The sequence below is a fragment of the Styela clava genome, chromosome 10, assembly GCF_964204865.1.
Source record: "Styela clava chromosome 10, kaStyClav1.hap1.2, whole genome shotgun sequence".
Classification (NCBI taxonomy): domain Eukaryota; kingdom Metazoa; phylum Chordata; class Ascidiacea; order Stolidobranchia; family Styelidae; genus Styela; species Styela clava.
Window position 1 is genome coordinate 21,088,743 of NC_135259.1, and position 6,000 is coordinate 21,094,742.

Consider the following 6,000-nt stretch of genomic DNA (forward strand, 5'->3'; position numbering starts at 1 on the left):
GCCCATAATTCTTCTCACGAGATTCCTATCATGCAACATGAACACGATATGGTCTTTTTTGCTTCGCTTTTTTCGATCAGGCCAAATCTTGCAAGCTAGTATTATTCGACAATTGTGGAGTTATAATTTTTTGGCATCTTTATATTACTGGATTATTGATTTAAAGACCATTTAAACCGATTTACATTGGTGAGCAATTGCAAATTTTCGGCGTGCAAAATTGAATTCGCTCGCGTGCATTTTTGCCGAGCGCTAGCGCCCTCAGACGTGAGCGACGTGAATCTGTCATGGAATCCAGTCTGGCCAGTGACGTAATAGAGCCCTTCAAACTGTACGAACTGCCATCCAAGACGCGCAAACGAGCACCCGAAATCGAACAGTTATTTCTCTCATTTTCTCGTCGCAAAGATTCCAATAGGAGAGAGATCGATACCGTCAGTCAGTTCTTTATCGTCACATTTCGGGCGATCATACGTATATTTGGCAAGCTCTATGACGTGATTGTGATGTAATTATTAGATGGCGTAGTCAGATGGGGGTAAAGATTACCATATCAAAAATTGTTATGCTTCGCCCACTAGAAGTACGTTAGGTACCGGTACGAAACTACACGAGACCCCACCACCCTACCATACCGGTACTCAAATCCTGAATTCATCAATTTCCGTCAGTCGACGTTTTGATAACTTCATTCATATTAGGACTGTCAGACTGTAGGACCCTGTGTCCGTGTGTATGGCACCGGTACTGTAATCTCTTATCTAACCTTAGATCAGGGTCGTCCAACCCGTGGCCCGCGAAAACATTTCAAGTGGCCCGCGCTGCATTTTTCGGAAAAATTGTATTGTATTGCTGTATTATTTTTCAGAAAAATTGAGTATAACTATTATTCGAGTGATGTAGTATGCAAGGATACAAACGATTTGTTTATTTTCCTGAAATGCGCTTTGCCAGCCCTTTCAAACGAGCCATGAGTGCCATTTTGAATCGAAACCAACTGGGAAGAGATATCGATACATAAAGATGCCATAGTCGCTACCGGTACGTACCTAGGCATACATACATAAAAATCACGGAAATAAAAGAGGCGTTTGCAAAAATAGGCATGTCAAGACAGACGATTCTCGACGTGTTGAAGAGCAAAAGCGGGAAAGTTTTCATTGTATTCCTTGGCTCTTGACGAAAGCACTGACATCAAGTCTACTGCTAATCATGCGGGGAGTTAATGATGATTTTAAAATCACCGAGAAGCTCTCAGCCATTGTCCCAATTAAGGGCACGACTCCAGGCATTGATTTGTTGGGGGCTGTGATGAAAATGATCAAGCGTCTTGGCTCGTCTTTGGCAAAACTTTCGGGAATAACCACTGATGGCGGCCCATCAGGCGTTGGGAAACAACAGTTTTATTGTTCTAATAATTGTGAATTTTTGGCGTGAGGGTATTGTTTGTTTTTTCATTAACCTGTAGTCAGGGTAGCAAAACTAAAACATAACTACCATGTTAAGTGGCCCGCGCACTTAATAGTAAACGTAAAGTAAGATAGTTTTATTTCGAAAACTCCACAATCTGCAGATCTGACAATACAAACAAATAGAAAATTCCCTGTAGCATTACTCTGGCTTATCTGATTCTGTAATCAGTTTCATTTAGTTTGTTTTCTTCAATAATTTTGCTGATTATGGAGTCAAAATAAACCTATAATTACACCTCAATTAGCAACAAACCCTAATAAACGCGACCCTCCCTAGACTTCTCGGAATCCCGAAACTAATGGTTACAAAACTAGTGAGTCGTGACCAAATGGAATATTCATCCGCGAATGAAACACAGAGTAATTCCCGAAAATTCGCAATATCACTTTTTTAAAATTTATTGAAATGATTATAGAAAACTATAATAGTTGAAAAAAACAAAAAACAGTAATTAATTAATTTGTTAAAATCATTTTTCATTAGAAAATCATGAGAAAACAGTTCATATTGGACTTCACCATAGCGACGGGAAAACCATGATTAAATGCAGCTGTTTGAAGATATGGAATGATTTATATCATGGGGTGAGCAACCTGCGGGTTAAATGCGCCCCACTAGAAAAATTTAGTCAACCCGCCGAGAAGTGCTAATTTTGAATGGTGGCCGCAAAACGGGAACCCTGTAACTTCAATTTGTTATCTTTGCCTATGACGCCACAGTGTCCCAACAGCGAATAGACCTTATTCATTAAAAACCCATCCTACGCGCAAAAAGAAAAGTGATGTAAAAAAAAAAAAATTTAACATTAGCTCGTATGGGGAATGTGATCACCAGAGCAGTTATTAGCATTTTTTGTAATTTTTTAAATATCTTCCATTGTATACGTAAGCAGTTTTGAGAATAGAATGTTTTTTACATCTTTTTTAATATTTTTATCATGATAAACATGGTCAAGATTTTTGATAATCGTTCAGTGAAATTTTATTGAGCGCGGTGTTTCCGATGACGTCATTCTCACTAGACCATGAGATTCTGCCAACGCGCTGTGCTCTGTGGAATATGCGCTCCAACTGCTTGTGATAACAGAATACAGGAATACGGGTACCGGGACCACAACTGGCGTTCAACGAAAGACCTATTTTGGTTTTTATTGCATGTTATATATTTCATGAATTCCATGTAACTATGTACATTTCTGGTACACCTTTCAAAATCCAATGGCCTAACTCAGTTCATATGTTGACACCATGTACCTATCCCAAAATTGGTGATGTTCAGGGCTGAATTTAGACCATGAGAGGCCCCTTCATATTTTTGAGCTCAGAATTCCTCTCTAAACAACACCACATGTCATTGCTTAAAATTTAAAAATACGAGTGCATTAAACTTTTCATTCTCCCCATTCATGAGTGTGAATTTTTAATTGAAAGAATAAAAATTTACTTGAGGCAGTTTTTCTTTCAATTTCTTTGATCAAACAACCGCTACAGCCATACTTTAACATAGAAACTTCCATAATTTTCCTTATTATGATGCAAACGACGCAATAATGGCTGTTTACAATGTGGTTGAAACCAGTTGTGTACAGAATTTTCTACTCTGAAAAGTTTGATATATATATATACTTTTCGTAGGGTTCAAACTTGTCAAGTTTTCAAAAGAATTACAAACTTCGAAACCGAATTTCGAGGCTCTAGGTTTCAGCCTGCCTAGCCTATTGGTAAATCCAGCCCTGTTGATGGTCTCTCTACAGCAAATTTCTGGCCCTAATCACTCAGCAGATTGAAATAAATAGTTTTCAGCATTTATTAGCAAAGATAGATATTTTAATTAAACATATAGTTCAACTTAAAGCCTGTATATTGATATTATAAATATATGTCCCATTATTACTGCATTGTGAGAAGGCTTTCCACACTACAGCACTATCAAGTCTATAAAGTTTTAGCGTCTTCCAATGTCTCAGATGGAAACTTCAGTCTTTATTTCGCATATTTATTTCAATAATGCCATTAGCATTTGAACTGATTCCAATGTACCTGTTCCATTGTTGTTTAATGTAATATCCTAAACGTGACTTCAAATTTATATCTCACTTCAATCATCACATGTTTGAATACCAGACTGATTTGTTAGTATTTTACATTTTTTTTTATAAATTAACTGTCGTACTTGCTAAGTGTCTACTAAGTGAAAAGCTACAAAAAAAAAGCAGTGGTTTAATAATGGACTACATTTTTAACCGAATCCAAAAATATTCCATAACTCAGTCAACCCTTCCTCAAAGGAGTTTTTGTTAAATTGTTCAAACATCTTAATTAACTGTTTATCTTGATAGCGAATATGGGGGGCAGGGGGGAGCTGACTGTAATAGTCGTATCGCTCCCCAGTCTATACCGAATAACTGTGTGTTTTGTATATAATTTTTATTGATTCAATGCTTGTATTCTGGTTGACGAAATAAATCTCTCTCTCGTATTCAGTCATGTTTTTTAACCTAGTTAGGAGACCGGTATTGTACCATTATAAGTTGGAGATATTCATCTTTTTTGTATACCGGTACCGTACAACTTATCCTGCCTATTGGCAGGCTGGCCAACATTTTTGTTCGTAGGCCTATTTCAATATTTACTAAATAATTTAGTTTTCACCTCTTGCAGCCTTTGTACGGTACCGGTAGTTTAAATAACACGTCAGCATGCCTTCAGTAAATGATTGGTAGCTGTACAGGTATAAATGCGTAAAACCAGTAAACAAACATGATAGAAATGGTATGGGTTATAGATTGTCAATGTTAAAAGCTTCCAGTACCGGTACCGTACCTAAAGCGACATTAGCGGCTAGCGCCGCATTCGCAGCGCATATCCCACAGAGCACGGCGAATTGGCAGAATCTCATGGTCTAGTGAGAATGACGTCATCGGAAACACCGCGCTCAATAAAATTAATTAATGAACGATTATCAAAAATCTTGACCATGTTTTTATCATGATAAAAATATCAAAAAAGATGTAAAAAATATTCTATCCTCAAAACTGCACACGTCTACATTGAAAGATATCTAGGTGATTACGAAAAATGCAAATTTTCTGCTCTGGTGATCACATTCCCCATAAGAGCTAATGGTAAAATTGTTTTTTTTACATCACTTTTCTTTTTGCGCGTAGGATGGGTTTTTAATGAATAAGGTTTATTTAACAACGTGGTTCACAAAGCTGTCATTTGCCGAGTATACTAGTGCTGGTACCGGTACTATGCGATTCAACAGTCCTGCTGCACACTAACACAAATGTATTTCTGTAACGTTTTGTCAGACCAAGAGTCTTGATTCCAGCATATCAGTCGATTTTGTCTTAATCCAATTTAAAATAAGAAATCTTTTTGGCAATACCTTCCATCTTATATTCTGTACGTTTTAAACCTTATCCAAGGTTTTGTTTAATCTCCTGATTTTATAATCAGTTTTTATTTATTTGTTTTTACCAACCATTTTATCGCCTTTTTGCTGATTATGGAGTCGAAATAAACTTAACTTATCTTGAGATTTCCAAGCAAAGTAGGCTGCAGTATTTGTAAAAGAATCTTGCCGATTGTTACTGATAACTCTTAAATTTGAAAAAAGCCACGGCTTCGAATATGACACTTTTTAGCCCAACATTGGTTACGGTAGACAAACTTTGAATTCTCGAGTAATGGATTTGGACCACACCTAATTATTTATTTTGGATGGTCCCATTACATTTGAACCCACGTACATTTGAACCCATGACAATTGCACCTGTATGCTATTGCACCTATGGAATTTTTTTTGTTTCACGGATAGTTAAACCCATACTAACCAAATGTACATGGGTTCAAATGCACGGTCACCATTTTGGATCATTAGCCCCACTTTAGATGTTTCATTTTATAAAATGACTTTTATAGTTTCGAATATACATGAAAAGAACTATAACGCCACAATAAACAATACTGATTAGCTAATAATCATTAGTCGGTCGAGGAAGTGCGCGTTTAAGGATGCCGAAATATAATTTCTGGAAAGACCGGACCCAAATAATTTTTAAGTTTTGTATGCGGACCTTCGGTAAAAATAGTTGAGTAGCCCTGATGTAAACCACCCTATGGCGCAGAAACATAATAATCAACCACAGGATTCGAACTTACGCATGGTAATCAGTGGAGTAGTGAAGGGCGTATTATAAACGCTCATCACACTGCCGAGCCTTTTGTAGGATATAAAACCCTAATTCACTGGTAGATTGGGAGGTTGCAGTCTATACTAGTCCATGTAGGTATCGTAAGTTCATTATGAGCAATCTGCTGGAAAACCTCTTCCATTGACATGCATCCTTCAGCCTTCACTAATTTTTGAAGGGAACAATGAACCAATGGCGAGCGATCACTGATGTATACGAGGTTCATTTAATCTGGACTTTCGCCTTGTGCCATTACTGACTTAAGTACACTTAGGAACACTATTACAAATCTATTCAATTAAAGAGTCCAGTTGCACACTAACACAAAT